The sequence below is a fragment of the Sitophilus oryzae genome, unplaced genomic scaffold (genome assembly GCF_002938485.1).
Source record: "Sitophilus oryzae breed Bouriz unplaced genomic scaffold, Soryzae_2.0 scaffold_1583_pilon_pilon, whole genome shotgun sequence".
NCBI lineage: Eukaryota > Metazoa > Arthropoda > Insecta > Coleoptera > Curculionidae > Sitophilus > Sitophilus oryzae.
This window is the reverse complement of record NW_022146262.1, coordinates 1,259,424-1,278,269: the sequence shown is the minus strand read 5'-3', so window position 1 is coordinate 1,278,269 and position 18,846 is coordinate 1,259,424. Positions and strand designations below refer to the sequence as shown.

At 33.0% G+C, this 18,846-nt stretch overlaps 1 pseudogene; it reads right to left on the bottom strand.

Annotated features, from left to right (window-relative positions):
• The window catches only part of LOC115879676, a 56,448-nt pseudogene extending 42,977 nt beyond the window's left edge, over positions 1-13,471 (bottom strand).
• Between the last annotated feature and the right edge of the window lie 5,375 nt (positions 13,472-18,846).

Here is an 18,846-nt window from a genome sequence, read left to right as displayed (position 1 = left end):
ACATTTCGCGTTGATTTTTGCAAGAAGACCTGTCATTTGTTTTATTATTTTCCTTTTCTATTTCACGAAAGTAAAAAGAGTTACCTATCTGATTCGTTCAGGCACTCATTTTAAAGAATATCAGTAACTTTTTGGATAGAGGGCTTTTATATTTGCCATGTTGGTAAAAAATAACGGTCAAAATTCAAAGTTATTCATTTTATAGACTATAGTTTTCGTCTTGTACGGTCCAGTCTTGGTCAGGGTATTGATCTAAAACAACTGAAAATTTATATTCAGCCATTTTTGTAAAAATGGCTGAAATCACCAAAGAATTGAAATTACAAATCCATTCTCTCGTTTTGAGCTCTGTCACATTTTTGTCGGGTGACATCAGTATGAGGTAGCAAGCGTAAAGCCGGGACCCCATTAAGCCACACGCCACGCCACGCCACGCTATCACACGTGTGATGGGCGATTCGTCTGTCCCAGATCTCATGTGTACAGCGTGTCCCACTAAGAACAGCTCTCGGCTGTATCTCGGAAAGTATTCGCCGTAGGGCCAACGGAAAAAAATATTTAGAACTAAAGGGGCTATGAGAAATTGTTGGAAATTATTTTTAAGTTTGTAAAACGACCGCTAGAGGGCGCAACTGCTATGGAAAATAAGAAAATATAATTTTTACAGAATTTTGCCTAGATAATGGGTACTATAAATAATAGCTTCAAAAACTTCAGTAAATTTTGGATTTTTTTTGTTAGAACCGTTTTCCCCTATCTGCTAAAATAAAGTGTTGGGGGAAGGTTAGATCTGCCTTTATTTAAATGTTCACAACTCCGGACTGGATGATCAGAATCCAACAAACGAGGTCTCGTTTAAAAGAGCGTTTCTTACTCTATATTATACCATAAAAATAATAGTAATAAGCTTTTGAACGTAGACGCTAGAGGGCGCTGTCTTACAATTTAACAAACATTGCGCGTTTTTTTCAAAAAAATTAAATACGATAGTATATTATGTAATTTTAGCTGATAGTAAAGAGTAGTAAAAGCTTAAAAAGTCAGCGAAAACTGCATCTTGATATCTTCTTTCAAACTCAAGGTATTAGCAAAATTATAATAAATACCAAAAAATAAGTCTTTAATTACCTTATTTTTATAACACGGTATCGGTAGCTCTCTTGATTATGCCCACTGTAATAAAAAATAAGATAGAAACAGTTAGTTTATTTTAAAATCGACGATATACCAGAATACCTTAATACCAAATGTATTAATATCTAATAATTAATATATTAATAACCATATATTTTTTTTCCTTTTCTTGGGCATGAGGTTTTTTTTATCAAAATTGAAACGCTCCAACATAGTGAGCCAACATAGAATTTCGCTCCAACATAGTGGGCTTTTTCAAGCACTTTATTCTAAAAACTTGAAGCCGCCTTGCTAGCACCAGTCTGTATGCTAGCATGTCTGTATGTTATATTAATAACAGTGAACAAGAAACGATGCTTCAGTGAAGTCATGGTAGGCTTTGGAGAAAAGTTGCTTTTGACGTAATAGTATAAACGTCAAATTGTTATTAGATCAACATTTTGATAGTCTTAGCCAAGGATATATAGAATAAGGATATTCGACTGGCCCAAAAAAAACGTGCCGTATTTTGTCGAGGAAGACGATTTCGTCACAACCAATGAGCGTCGAGTATTTGAAATTGAAAACATATAAATTGACGGTAACCTATGTTTTTTGACTCATTTCACTGACAAATGTGATGAGATTGTTATTGTAATTTATAGATCCAAAATCCAAACGTTTTTTGAATAAATAATTTATTTTAAAGTTATTTCCTAGAGGTTTGGTTTGGCCTTCTATATTCTGGTATTTGTCTACTAATAAATAATATCTTATTTTGTATTTCGATGTATGGAAATCCGCAAGTTTTGTATCTGAAGCCGCAAAGAAATTTCGCTCTATAGTGAGAAAAATGTTATATCTTTTTAGACGCGTAGAATAACAAAATTTCTTATTTCAGATGTTCTAAATGTGAGTGCTTAATGTCAAAAATTAAAATATATACTTGAAATATTGGTTGAAATATTTCAAGTTATACCCTTTGCCATTTGGAAGTAAACAAATATTGAAGAAAGTGTTGTGCCTTCACAGAATTTAAATTGGCATTAGGAATAGATTTCCTTGATTTAGTAATGATATTGCTCATAGAAATTGATAATATACTATTTTATATTCACTCGTTCAAGTGCTGATCTATTTTTAAATTGAATATTTATGTAAGTATTATGTATAACACAATATAAATAATTTAAGGACATAAGAAATTAAAATTTCAAGTGCCAATATTGATTATTTTTCCAGTTTTATTCAAATATATTGAAATTAATATGGAAACAAAAGTTCATAAATATTATTCTTAATAACAAGAATTGAGATTTGGGGATAAGTTTGAAAAGCCATATCAGAAGAGTAGGATTAAAGACAATGTATTAAGGTAACATATATTTGCATAAAGTTTTAATAACACTGACAAGTTTATTTGTTTATGTTTATTAATTAAAATTTAGTTGCAATTTATTTCATATTCTAATATTTTTGAGAAAATTTTACTTATATACATACCTGAATATTATGCTGCTTTTTTATTTTAAAGTGTGCCGACTGTGCTGTTATTTTTATACTAGTAATATTGTATACTGTAGGTATCGTATTCATATATAGTTATATATATCAGTAGTATAGATACTTACTTTCTTTCTTTCTATGCGTACTTATATCCTTTATAGTCTTTCTAAGTGCATATAATACTACTTTTTTAAGAGAAGGCAGTTTTTAATAATCTATTGTTAATTCCCCTAATTCTGTGTCCCCTGGTTCTGCTATACAACAATTATATATTTTTTTATCATTACTGATTTTAAAAGTTTCTTTTCAAAGAATTTGACCATATATTTTTTTTTCAGAGTAATTGGGCTGTTCCTGAACAATATTGAATATAAATATTCAAAAATATGATAACTGCATATCCTACTAAGTAGATCAATACCAAAATCCCATTAGAGAAATAAGTTAAAATTATGTTTTACTTGTATAATTTTCTTGCTATTTGTCCACCATTATTTGTGACTTAGAAATTAAATAGTCAAAAAGAATTTAGTACCAGTTTTTATTTCCCAAAAAAATTGTTAAATAATTACATATTGCTTAAGATACAGTATATTATATTGTGTTTATAGTTGATAATTCTAGTTCTTAGTTGTTTATAGTTGATAATTAACAATATTTCTGATGTTAGATATTATATTAGATAAAAAATTTAATTACCAACAGCTACCTACCTATGTAGCTGCAGATTATTATATTGTGTAGTAGGTACTGTATAATTCTTTAGTTCAAGAAACAAATATCAGTACAAGTATATAACCAAAAAAATGTTGATGCAAATTCTTTGTATAACATACGTACCCCTATGGTATTCAACTTTTCATTGTTCTTTTAATTAGATACACAATAAGCACATTAATTCGTTTATTAAACAACCAAAACTAACTACTTAAATTCACAATATAAATATCACAATAAATGTATAAGCTTTGATCAATTCCTATTATTAATACCTGACGACTTCATACTTTATAATTACCAATGGCTATCCTACAAACCAAACCAAACACACTAGCCAACTAATAATAAATCTGTTCTAAAAAAATACAACATAAAGACATCGTTATTGCAATAATATAGAAATATATTCCATGTATCATTAACTACCTATAAATACAATACCCACATCTTCTTTTACGCGAATAGTGCGTTAGGAGGCAGAAATATTGCCTGCATTGTACATCATACAAATTGGCTAGAATTTATTAATATCCATTGCAAACATTTCTCTTTCAAAGGGTTTAAATGTTTTGTCTTTTTACTGTGTCCCTGTAATATGTTATCAATTAACAACAGTTATCAAATATGACCTGGACAATAATAATTGTTTTACCTTTTTTTCAAACTAAACTCTTTAAACAAACTATATAAATAAAATTTATCTCATAACCTAACTTGCTGCTAGAATTTCTTTCTTGTTATTCTATGTTCCTGTATTGTTATTCTTCACATTATCAATTTCTATGAGCAATATTATTACTAAATCAAGGAAATCTATTCCTAATGCCAATTTAAATTCTGTGAAGGCACAACACTTTCTTCAATATTTGTTTACTTCCAAAAAATGTCAAAGCATATAACTTGAAATAATATTTCAAGTATATATTTAAATTTTTGACATGCACTCACATTTAGAACATCTGAAATAAGAAATTTTGTAATTCTACACGTCTAAAAAGATATAATAACATTTTTCTCACTATAGAGCGAAATTTCTTTGCGGCTTCAGATACAAAACTTGCGGATTTCCATACATCGAAATACAAAATAAGATATTATTTATTAGTAGACAAATACTATAATATAGAAGGCCAAGCCAAACTCTAGGAAATAACTTTAAAATACATTATTTTTTCAAAAAACGTTTGGATCTATAAATTACAATAATAATCTCATCACATCTGTCAGTGAAATGAGTCAAAAAACATAGGTTACCGTCAATTTATATGTTTTCAATTTCAAATACTCGACGCTCATTGGTTGTGACGAAATCGTCTTCCTCGACAAAATACGGCATATTTTCCAACATAGCCCGCTATAGGGAGTTGAATATCCTTCTTCTATATATCCTTGGTCTTAGCAGTGTTTTTTATCTTTTGATTGTTTTTTCAAAATTCCAATAACTTCAACTGCTTCAAATAATAAAAATGTGCTACAATACCGACATAGTTTTACTTTTGCAATAGTTTCGCTACCACCAAATGCCTTTTATAGAAGAAATACTTTTGTATTTAAATGATTGTAACTAAGAAAAGAAAATAAACATTTTGAAAATGTTTTTTTAGAAAATGAATTTAATTTTTCTTTAAATGTTTTACCAATTTTTTTTTCTAATTACGTCCGTGAATACCTCTCGTATTATTTATTACCTGCGTAGTTTAATAGGATAACCAACTTATAATTACAAAAGATTTCTTAACAGTACGAGTATTTCGCTACACACTTTAATACTATGCATTCCAAATGATTTCATGTCAGGTTTCAAAGTATATCTAACTATCGCTCTTTGAATCAGTTCGAAATAGTTCAGTAATTAATAGAGAATAATCGTAGATTTATATACGCTTGTCTTGTGTAACAATTTCGTTCATTGCGCCAAACTAAGTAAAATAAAAAGCTAGTGGAAAGTGATAATCATTATAATTTGATTCAGCTCAAATAACAAAAAAAAACGTATTCAATGAATGTTCAAATATTCCAGATACCTCATCATCATCATCGTTTTCAGCTTATTCAACTATTTCCAATTATGGTGTAGCCACATATTTAGAGACTCTCTTTTGAGAGTTGGGCCCATTGTTGTCTATTGTTGGCTCTGCGGGCCCGAGTTATCCCTGCTAATTTCCTAATATCATGGTCCCATCTCAAGTTCGGTCTTCCTCTAGGTCTCTTAATCCCTCGTGGGTACCATGCTGTAATTTTTGTGTTCAATCTGTTGTCCGTCCTTCTTTCCAGATGTCTTGCCCATTGCTACTTGAGGAATTTTACTCTGTGGATGACATCTATTATCTGGGTCTTTTGCCGTATCCACACTATTCTTTTACAGCCTCTTTTGGTTATTCCCAGCATATTTCTTATGATGTCCGTTTTAAGTGTCCAGGTTTAGCATGCATAGGTCATGACTGGTAGTACATATTGGTCGAATGTTTTCTTCTTTAGATAAAGTGGCATTCTAGATTTTAATATGATTGAGTTTCTTCCATAAGTACTCCATGCTAACTTAATTCTTCTGTTGATTTCTGGTAGTAGAGATCCCGAGCTGTGTATTAGTTGTCCCAAATATATATATTCTTCTACTCTTTCCAGTGTTGTCTTATTTATTAGAATGTATTTTCTTTCAACTAGTTCGTTTGGTTTGGTTTGATACATTACTTTAGTTTTTGCTAAATTCATTTTAAGACCCATTTTATTGCTGACTTTATTTAGCTCATTAATTTGTGCTTGTAGTTCTTCAGATTCTTAGACTATTGGCAATTAGGACTATGTCATTAGCGAATCTTAGATGGTTAAGATATTCCCCATCTATTTTTAATACTTTGTTGGTCCAGTCCAGTTGACGGAAGAGTTCTTCTTGTGTTGCTGTAAACAGATTTGGGGATCTCGCGTCTTCCTGTCGTACTTCTTTGCCAGTTGGGAACTCTGGTGTTGTTTTATATATCATTACTCTTGCTTTGGCTTCTTTGTACATGTTACGCCCAATAGTCGAATTTGGGTAATGCCCGAAAAAAATACGCAAATCTAGTTTTGAGCAAGGAATATTTCCCAAACCCGAAAAACCAACTAACAAAATAACCAATGAATTAACACCCTCTCCAAATATCCACACTAACCAACTCGCCAAATAACTAAACCAATCCAACCAAAAAGAGTGAAACCAATGCAATCAAATCACACTATAAGCAAAAAAAAATAATCATCGAATAAAATTAATTTTTCCGGTTTGGGAAATACTCCTTGCTCAAAATTGGATTTGCGTATTTTTCTCGGGCATTGCCCGAAGTCGACTATTAAGCGTAATATATGTATTGGGGAGAGTTTCTATATAAGGCCTGGCAATACTTTGTTTCGCTAGGGCTTCTATTATTGCCTTAGGATATATAGAGTTGAAAGCCTTCTCAAAATCTATAAAGGCTATGACTAGTGGAAGTTCATATTCTTTTATTCGGCTGATATGTTCTCTTGGTGTATGTATGTGATCAATCATGCTGAAGCCGCTTCTAAAGACTTCTAAGTGATTGTGCAGCGTCTAGCGTGTTTTCTATTCTGTTGATTATTAATTTTGTGAATATCTTGTATGTTACTGGTAGTAGGATTATTGGTCTATAGTTTTTGACGTCTAAATTGTATTATTTGTGTCATTTTTTGGATGTCGTTTATCGAAGTCTTTCCTGACTCGTTAGGCAGACTTGTGTTTAAATTATATTAATATTTCATTAAAATAATATACATTTTTGGTATATCAAATCTTAAAAATATATAAAGTTTAAAAAGTATATAAATTTGGATTAAATTTTTTAAAACCCTATAGTTTTTAACTTACCCTGTATATACCAAGAAAGATAGCTTATTTCAGGTAGCTTTAAATGTGCAGAAAATGTAAAAAAATCATATATTTCAAGGGTCATATTTATTTTTGCATTGTTTATTTAAAATTTAATAGCTAAAAATAATTTGTTTTAAAACAGTCTACAGCGCTTTCACATGGAGCGGAGCGTCCGCCCCTTCGAGCAAGTATACCATGAGTTTATATAAACAATTTCACATGGTCTTGTATGCTCAGTCCGACGGCTATCTTGAAAAAACACGACGGACGGTCCGTCGCGGACGCTCCGCTCCATCTGAAAGCACTCTCTCACGGCGCTTTCAGATAGCGCGGACCGTACGCGCGGAACGTCCGCGCTGATGTTTTTTCAATATAGCTCATCCGGACGGAACATACGCGACCCATGTGAAATCGTTCATATAAACTCATGGTACGTGTCCGAAGTCGCGGACGGTCCGTCGCGGACGCTCAGCTCCATCTGAAAGCGCTGTCAGGCTATTCCAAAAAATAATGATTACAGCGCTTTCAGACGGAGCGGACCGTACGCGCGGTGCGTCCGCGCGTGTGTTTTTTCAATATAGCTCATCCGGACGGAGCATACGCGACCCATATGAAATCGTTCATATAGGCTCTGTTCCCAGAAGAATCCCTGACTAGTCAGCGCGTTTCTTATTGGTTGAAATGTGTCAGGTTTCTAGGCATTTTAACCAATGAGAAACTTGCTGACTAGTCAGCGTTTCTTATTGGTTGAAATGTGTAGAAACCTGACTAACAATCAGGTTTCTAGGCAGTTTAACCAATGAGAAACTTGCTAACTTAGTCAGGGATTCTTCTGGGAACAGACCTATTAACTCATGGTACTTGCTCGAAGTCGCGGACGCTCCGCTCCATCTGAAAACGCTGTTATTGATATTAAAAATATGCTATATATGTATAACAAAAAGAAATTTTAATGATATATGTTCTAGTGAATAATAATTGTCAGTATCTCATATAAAAAGAAGAAATCTTTTTATGCTTAATATTATGACAGAAAAGTAATTTATATATTTATTTAAATTAAACCTTGTTTCTTTTTACTGAAGAAATTATGTCGAAATAAAATATAAAAAATGACATTAGATAAACATTTAGTTTTTGTTAATTAGCTGATTTTAACAAGCCATTAAAATGTTGTTCAGCTGAAAAAAATATGTTGTTTGACGTCAAGTTTTGATTATTCTTGGACTAGGAACGCATATTTTTAGGATGAAACTGTGATGAAACCACAGAATGTTTTGTATTAATAAAACACAAAATATAATTTGTTATTATGTAATTTTCAGGTTTAATTGGTTTAATTTAAATATAATATACAGGGTGGTACCTCTCAAACAACACGGACGTTTCAAAGAAAACGACAATTGTTTGTATCAGCATGACATTATTGTAGCGAATATATAGGGTGTCCCAATATTCCGTGGACATAGAACTACTACGTATTTTTGGAATCAAAATAAGTTCATTGAGCATAATTTATCTCTATACAAAAATGCTTCGTTTGTCCATTAGAGGGCATCAAAATTTAAAAAAATAAAAACATTTTTTCAGATATTTTAAGAACCGTTATTCCGATTTGAATTAAATTTTGGGTGTCTATATTTTTCTAACTGCGGTAACATTTGGCTTTTACAAAAATCAAAAAAATATACTGGAAGGGTGAAAACTACTCCCACCTCTACATAAATTTATCTATAAATATTTTCTTTCTCTAAAGTCCTTTTTTCAAAATGGTCACTGTTGTATTTACTATATTTTTTCTCTCTTGTAAAAAAACGCTACATCGCATAGTTTTGGGGAAACAATTTTTTGGAGTCTTTATCTTTCCAAAGCAGACTTACAAAGGGACCTACACAGGGAGTTCCAATATTCCGTGAACATAAAACAACTACGTATTTTTTGGATTAAAATAAGTTAATTGCTCATAATTTACCTTTATCAAAACTGCTTCGTTTATCCGTTAGAGGGCATCAGTAAAAAATAAACCCACGTTAATTAAATTAAAAATTATTAATTTGTTTAAGCTTTTTATGAAGCTTATTGTCGAATATAATTGGTGATACTAACATAACATTCCTTATTTTAGCTAACTAGGTTATTAGAACATAATAGATTTTTTAATATAGTCGTATAGAAACACGCTGCAGCCTTTTGTACTTAACAACACCACCATTGACGTCGTAAAATCTGTAAAATTCTTAGGGTTTGTTGTAGACAATTCTCTAAAATGGGACATGCATATCTTTTTGCATTAAGATCTGTTTCTAAGGAACTTAACTTGTCAGTGGCTAGAACTGTTTATTATGCACTTTTTGAGTTGCACCTCAGATATGCCCTTCCATTCTGGGGTACGTGTTGTACGACTCAATTTGACCGCAGTTTCAAGCTGCAGAAGAGAGCTGTTCGATATTCACTGGAACTAAACAGCAGAACTTATTGCCAGGACTTTTTTAAAAAATTAAAAATAATAACTCTTCCTTCCTTATTTATATTTGAATCCGTTTGCATAATACGTAAGCATGTATCAGCTTCTCAAGAAAGGCCATCTCATATTACTTATTCATTCAGGAACGCCGATAGGTATAGGAAGTTCAATATTATACAACTCGAAAAAAAAATGCACAGTCAGCTGCCATTTGAAATCAAATCCATCATTTTCTTCATTTCGCAAAGTATTGAAATCTTATTTACTAGACAAGGCTTTCTAAGCCGTAAATGACTTATATTTTGTTAATCGAATTTGATCTTGTAAACACTGGTCAAATATTTTTTGCTATTACTATATTTACTATAAACTGACTAAATATTTTTGAATATTATTTTTATTATTTTTGAAGAGGTTTCTATATACTGGATTGTTTTATTCTTTTTTATTGTGTTTTTTATTTTAAGCGACTTCAGCTAAAAAAAATCACCCAAAATAAGTTTAAACGCCATCAAATATTCTTTATATAATTATTTAGTTATATTAATCTCCATTTCCATCTTTAAAATATGCACTGCTTTTTAATAATTATCGTAATCTGCGCTTGTAATAACGTATGCATTTCCCAACAGATAATTACACGGCGTTTCGCAACTGCCTTTCATTAACAGACTTTACTGTTGACTTCATGTGAAATATGAGGTTACATCGCTCTTAAAATTATTATAAAACTACCATGAGGAGTGTATTGACACTGACATTTATAACTTTTACCTAACTAGTAAGAAAATATGTTTAGATGACCACTAATCAACTTAATAATTAAAATATGAGAATATTTCACGTAATACTTTTCTATAGACTTTAAGTGATCATATATTTCACTTAAACACGATAAGTAGGTTAAACATCTTTATGTAAATTATTAGAATCACTGTAAGGAGTATAGGCTTGGTGCATTTCAGTTGATTTGAACAAATTACGACAGCAGCGCTTCAACGGCAGAAATCAGAAATTATCAACATGTATTTCATGCCGGCGCGCCGCGCCGTCCCGGTTACAGTTCATGTTGATCGCATTAAAATAATATTGAAATCGTGGTTTTGTCATAATATTTAAGTATTTTAGTTTTTTACTAGTTCAGTTATTGAGACTATGAAACACTCAGGTACGAAGTTTGTGTGATGTTTCGGGTAGTAAAAAATAAGAAAAAAAATTCAAACTAGGCATCGTGGTGTGTTGTAACAATTTCAAATGTTAATAAAATTGCCGAAAAAATGTTAACGCGTAAAGGAGGCCGTAATTAGGGCGTTGTTGGGTGCAATAACATTCAATAACTCAATTTTCCCGGATATTCAACTCTCCCGAAACAACATTTAATACCTTTAGAGTTTATCACACGATATGATTAAAAGCAAAAATGGATTCAAGCAAAAATGCATTCTTCATAAAATTTTTTGCTTGTTCTAAAATGGTTAATCCCGTTTTTACTGTTCCAAATTTCTATACTGTTTTAGAGAAAAATAAGAAAAACATGAAAATTAAAAAAAAAATAAATTCAGTAAGAAATAAAATTATCTATGTACCACGGGAATTATAGTGCTACTAGCGTGTACCCGCGACTTCGTTCGCGTCGAATTAATCATTTGTAATGGTGATGATAAAGCAAAGCAAGAATTTCCATTAACATACAAACTGGATAAAATTTTCTCGCATTTACGTCAGCATGAGAAAAAACAATATGGCGATATTATTATATTTTGGCAGTTACTAAATATGAAAGATAAAAATCATTTTCACCCCATTTCATTGACGTTTTCACCCTTTTGGAATTTGAGAGTCGAGAAACTCCTCCTTATCGAACCTCTACACCCCACAGTCAATCCGTTTGCTAAAAATCAGGTTTAAACGTCAAGCAGTTTAAGCAGGATCGTGATTACTCAATGGTCATATTTTATGAAACACCCTGTATAAATTTTTAAAAAATCTTAAAATATGTAAAAAAACAAAATAAAATATACGTGTTTAAGAGTTTTTCCGAAAAACTCACCGGTTTTTAAGTAAAAAATATTCTAATATTTGAGGCGTGGTTTCACCCCCTAAGAATTCGAGTTTCGAAAAATCCCTTCTTCTAATCGAACCTCTACACCCTAAAGTCAATCCGTTTTCCAAAAATTAGCTTTTTACGTCAGGCGTTTTGAGCAAGGTCGTGATTAATCAATGACCAGATTTTTCGAAACGCCCTGTATAAATTTTTTAAAAATCCTAAAATATGTAAAACAACAAAATAAAATATACGTGTTTAAGAGTTTTTCCGAAAAACTCAACGGTTTTTAAATAAAAAATATTCTAATATTTGAGGGGTTGTTTCACCCCCTTAGAATTCGAGTTTCGAAAAATCCCTTCTTATCGAACCTCTACACCCTAAAGTTAATCCGTTTTCCAAAAATCAGCTTTTTACGTCAAGCACTTTAAGCAGGATCGTGATTAATCAATGGCCAGATTTTTCGAAACACCTGTATACATTTTTAAAAAATCTTAAAATATGTAATAAAACAAAATAAAATATACGTGTTTACGCGTTTTTTCGGAAACTTGACCGTTTTTTTAAATAAAAAATATTGTAATATTTGAGAGGTGGTTTCACCCCCTTGGAACTGGAATTTCGAAAAATCCCTTCTTATTGAACCTCTACACCCTAGAATCAACCTGTATGCCAAAATTGAGCTTCTTACGTTGAGTGGTTTGAGCAGGATCGTGATTAATCAGTGAGTCAGTCACTTAACGATTTTATATATTAGTAGTATAGAAAAACCTCGGGCAATTATTGATAATGTTGACAGAAACTTTGCTCTCAGTGATTCCCTTATAATTCCCTTTATACATAAATAACTGTTAACCAATAATAGTATATTATTCAACGAGCATATAATGGTGGCTGTTATTCACGCGGATGAAGTTTATGCAGGAGTTTATGACACGAGCCACAGGCGAGTGTCATAAATCATCCAAGTGAATAACAGCCATTATATGCGAGTAGAATACTATACTTTATCCAGGACTATAAAAAAAATTTAGATAATGTTAATGTAAGTTTTTATTTTTATAATGTCAAAAAAATATTTAACGAGTATAACGAGTAAGTAACATGGAAACAAAACATTGAATGTTTTTTAACTAGGTAGCTAACTAATTTAGCTTTAACTAATTAAATTTATTTTGTGCGTACAATCGCATTCTAAGCCGGTTTGGATCGAGCACAGCTCTTGTCTGGAGTTTGGATCGAGATATCCGTGGAAGCGGTGAATAATGAAACCATTATTCACTAGTGAAACCATTATTCACTTTCATAAACTCATGTATAATAATCAAATTATAGACGAGTCGTGGATAAATTAATAATTATTATGACTTACCTTAATTTAAACCTTAAGAAACTGGTCAGAGATTCTCACTAACTAATAAACTGCAACTTTTAATTGAACTGCGAGCGATGACTTGAACTCGCGCGGTGTTTTGTTTGGTTTGGTGGCCTTAGCGCTGGTACCGACTGAAACGAGACCAAGAGGCGGGTACCGACTTTTGTAGGTACCGTGTCTGGGGTACCGACGTTGGTGCGCGTCCCGTTTACCCACTGCGAATAAGGACCAAGGCGCGATTTTTATTTTTCGCGCACTCGGGTTACTTTCTTGAATTTCCGGTTTTTCTTACTAGCGTATGGATATGACTAAGTAAGAGAAGTATTGTATAGAAAGGGTCTTTAACTTACTTATTGCTGAACTTTAACTCTAAAATTCTAAAAATGTTTCAGATTGCAACTAAAATATTCTTACCGCTTGTTACTTTTACGTTTGTTTCCTCAGAACTTACGACCGAGAAAAATGAAAGGTTTTTCTTGATTTAAGTAAAAACAATCTTCGGATTGTCACGGGGTTTCTAACAGGACACTGTCTCGTCAACGAACACCTCAGTAGGCTGAAGCTGAGGAACAACGGCGAATGTAGATTCTGAGGGAAAAATGGGGAAACACCAGAACACCTTATCACTGACTGCGCCGGGACAACGACCATTAGTGCCATGAACTTTGGTCCGGCTGATGTCGAGGACGGAGAGCTAGCCTCTGTGCCAGGGCCGTATCTGGGGGGGTGTTTTGGGGGTTCAAACCCTCCCCGAAATTATGGCCGAAAATTTTTAAAAAGTAATGATCATTAAGTAAGTAAGTAAGAACGAAACAAAAAAGAAGAAGAAGAAGATGGATGAATATCAATGACTAAAGAATACGAGGACATGTAACGCCCATACGGGCCATCAACGACAATTTTAGCGATTTTTAATAGTTGGTTGTGTGTAGTGAACCTTGTATAAACTTTATTACAATGGTAATTTGTTCAGCTTTCAAGTGTAAAAGGCGCAATGATAAGAAAGAGCCAGAAGTTACGTTTTATAGGGAAATTAACAGTCCCCTACACCTTTTTAGCGTTTTTTTTTATTGAATTCGATAATTATTTTTCTGATATTATATGTACTTGATATGTACTATACGTCGATACTAGTTATGTACCTTTTGTTAACATTTTAATACGTTTTTTCCTAATTAATCAGTATGATACCACCCGATACACCATAGGCGTAGTGAAAACATATAATATCAAAAATATAAATATCCCTTCAAGCGGCAATGTTAAGTAAAATATGTGCCACGGCACTGTTTGGAAGGATGGTCACAGTTTGGTCTCGGGTGCTATTTGTCCTTGTATTCTTTAGTCATTGATAAATATACATTATACACCCTAACCTCACATTTCCACTTTGAAAGCAAATGTCATTTTCGATTTTCGACTTTCAACATTCAAGTGTTTAAAACAGCAAAAGTTTGACAAGGACAAGCTTTTGAATGTTGTGTGTTTTGCTGGTCATTAACGTGATTAACGTTTGTTATTGTTCTGCTATTAGACAAAGAATTCTTGGACTATGACACTTTAGCGGCAGAACTAGACTTGTGGCGGCAAAATGGAAGCAGCTACCTGCAGTCGACCGACCTAAAATGCCATCGAAACGATAATCGGAGTGTAACCAGTGTATATTTCCAAATATATACATTTTATTAATGATCCTAGCAACTCTACAAGTGTCAACAGCTACACCAGAAAGGTCTTTTTCAACTCTAATGCTGCAATTATGCGGTATTCGGCGATCTCCGATCGAAGCTTCGCCGATTTCCTATGTGTGTGGATGAGGAAGTCGGAGTTCGGCGACCCAATCGGCGACGAGAACGAGCGCTCGTCTCTATGTTGTTGCTATCAGAGCCCGCATGTGTGGATGGAAGGCGAAGTCCGATCACGAGCGTTCGGTAGTTGACGAGCGTTCGGTAGTTGACGAGCGTTCGGTAGTTGACGAGCGCTCGGAGTTCGCTAAATGCCGCACGTGCGGTTGCGGCATAAGACGATTGAAGGACTCCCTACGTAACTCTACAGGTCAGGAGCGATTGACAGGACTTGCTCTATTAAACGTACATAGAGAAATAAATATCGATATCGAAGAGGTAGTCAATCGTTTTTCCAGGGAAAAGACCCAGTTTATCCTCTAAGATTAATAATTTTTACCTGTTACTTTTTTAAAATTTTATTTTTCAATTAAGATTTGAGTGTAGTCCAAAGCGATTTTTTTATTATGCTTTTTTCCTAACAGCTTTTGTACCCCCTCCAAGCCAAACCCCCCCCGAAATTTTGGTCTAGATACGGCCCTGCTCTGTGCAACAATCCAAGAAACGTACTTCTTCAGCTAATGGTAAACTGCTGATGGACACATGCCATCAAGTTCGAAAGGACCCAGTCCAGGAAAGTTTTGTCGCTGTAATTCGCTTTTAATATATTCTTTTGATGATAATAATGTTATTTAATAATGAATCTTTACCCTCCAATCCAAGAAACGTACTCCTTCAGCTAATGGTAAATTGCTGATGGACACATGCCATCGAGTTCGAAAGGACCAAAACAAGGAAAGTTTTCTCGTTATAATTTGCTTTGAATATATTCTTTTGATGATAATAATGTTATTTAATAATGGATCTTTACCCTCCAATCCAAGAAACGTACTCCTTCAGCTAATGGTAAATTGCTGATGGACATATGCCATCGAGTTCGAAAGGACCAAAACCAGGAAAGTTTTCTCGTTATAATTTGCTTTTAATATATTCTTTTGATGATAATAATGTTATTTAATAACGGATCTTTACCCTCCAATCCAAGAAACGTACTCCTTCAGCTAATGGTAAATTGCTGATGGACACATGCCATCGAGTTCGAAACGACCAAAACCAGGAAAGTTTTCTCGTTATAATTTGCTTTTAATATATTCTTTTGATGATAATAATGTTATTTAATAATGGATCTTTACCCTCCAATCCAAGAAACGTACTCCTTCAGCTAATGGTAAATTGCTGATGGACACATGCCATCGAGTTCGAAAGGACCAAAACCAGGAAAGTTTTCTTGTTAACTAGACTCTCGTTGGGAATAACTCTCGCTGGGAATAACCAAGAAGACCGTAAAAGAATAGAGTGGATACGACAAAAGACCCAGGTAATAGGTGTCATCATGTGGCAATGGGCAGATTAGCAGAAGTACATTCCACAAAAATTACAGCATGAACGAGGAATTAAGAGACCTAGAGAAAGACCAAATCTGAGATGGGACCATGATATTAGGAAATCATCAGAGATAACTTGGGCCCGCGTAGCCAATAACACAACAATGGGCCCAACTACAAAGAGAGTATCTAAACATGTGAGAGAGGCTACACCATAATTGGAAATGGTTGCGAGGCTATTTTTTGTTATCCTTAGGTATTAAATTTGAGCATCTTACATATAATATACGGTATTAAAACTTCAATTCCCATCTGTAATAGGATAGATATATGTATGTTGGTGGAAAATTACCAACATATATCTTATATAATAAGAATAAAAATCATAATGAATAATCATCAAAAATAATCTTTAATTTGGATCAGTACAAAATCGTCTTAATTTTAATTCCACTAAACTCTAATAATTATATAATATGTTTACTTTCTTGTTCTGTGCATATTGATTTTGTGCTAGTAAATCTATGTATATTTATCTTTCTATTGATGTAATTTCACTGATACTGTATCCACTTTCGCAAAAGATGTGCCACTAACACAGAAATGCGGGGGTTTTGTGGAAAATCTTGAATGCTACAGCTACACATTATTAGTGTACAGGGTGTCTCATTTTTGTGTGTTTTATGGGGTCCTCGTTTATGAGTAGAGACACAAAGATGCGGTTTTCACTTCACACTGCTACTTTCTTATAAAACTAAAGATGCTACACACAGATTTGTCCTAGCTTCGGTCCTAGCCTCCTTAGTTCCTGAAATATGCGAATTTTAAAATGTTGCATTTTTCGACACTGTTTTTATCTTGGTTTCCCTTTGTTCCCATAAAGTTTTTGACGTAGAATCCATGCAGTACAATTTTTTTTATTTTTTTTGCCTTGTTATGAACTTTCTAAAAATATAATATACTTATTTTCATAAGAAAGGAAAAACATGCATTAGTTAATGTTTTAACATAAATCAACCTAGTTTAAAAGACTATTATTATTTCATTTAATTTAATTTAACCACATAATTTTGCTTTCCATCGTGTTATCTTAATAAACTGCACTGAAAATGAATTTGTGCAGCTTTTAGATAACACGCTGTCATTCATTTTATTAAAGAGTTATTGTTATTTTTGATGCAATAATTTCACACAGAAACTAGAGTGGAATAGCTAATAACGAAAATTTTACATGGAATAACTTATTCGATTTTTTTGATTATACTGTTGGAAAAATACAACAATTTCTAATGCACAGTGATGTGAAAACCGCATTTTTGTATTTCTACTCATAAACGAGAAACACTGTAAAACACACGAAAATGGGGCACCCTGTAGTTTTAATTATATCTTTATTACATGGATATTGGATAAAATAGTTAGTAGGAGTTTTTTCCATAACAAGGGGCCGGCCTCTGCCGGAAACACTGCGATCTGTGAGGCCTATTTTGTTTGTCCCGTTTCTATATCTGCATCCATTCTATTATCCCTGTGCCCTGCACTAACTTATGGAGGTCCTTGATAGGATGGGAGCATAGTTCCTCCGGTTCTAGCCTAGCTTTCCTAAATAAAAAGTGTCGCTCGCGATCCAGAGTCTCGCAATGACATATTATGTGCTCCGCTGTTTTAGGATCTTTATCGCAGAGTCTGCAGCAAAGACTTCCTTGATACAGGTTGAGCTTGTGCAGGTAACACTTGACAGCCATGTCTCCTGTCAAGAGGCCTGTTGTAATCCGCACTTAATTCCTGCTAAGCATTGGCAGTTCTTTTGCAGTTTTAGAGCTAGGTCCTGGGATAAAAGTCTTGCTGTTCCTGTGCCCCTGTCTGTTTCTCCAATGGACATTCTGCTTTTTCCTGATCCACAGTTTTAGTGCACTACGGGCCATACATTTGGTTATTACCAGTTCTGGCTCTGGACCAAGATAGGATGCCGATGATCCTTGCCTAGCTAGTAGGAGTAGATGTATTAAATAATTTGTTTAATAAGGGTATTTTCTGGAAGAATAAATAGTATACAAAGGTCATTCTTAAATAAGTGCAAATATTTTCAGGGATCTCGATAAAAGAAATATATTTTATCTTTGCCGTTTTTCAAATAAGTCCAAAATAACCGAGATATTCTACTTCTTTGAAAATGTTCCCAAAAAAATGAATTTTTGCTTAAATTTTGAGAACCACTGGATCTTTTCTAGGTTTTCTTTTTGTAAATTTAATCTGCTATCTATGTTCTCATATCATATTATGTTTTTTAAATAAGATTTTAAAAAAAACTTCCAAAAATGTTTTCGAAAAATTCCAAATTTATAAAATAAATTGCGAAAATAATCTCATAGACGTGTTTTTGGAGTCGAAATATACCACCCATTAAAATATTTGCACTTATTAAGACTCAAGCTAGGTAGCTAGCAAATTTTAAATCAGTAGATATTGTAAAAGAAAAGTCGATATTCAGATCTATATGAAGGAAGTGGCAAGTGATTGTATGGAAATATCTTTAACGCTATGTGAATAAATTGCATATAAATACTTTTTCTCGTTATTTTGCAGAGAAATC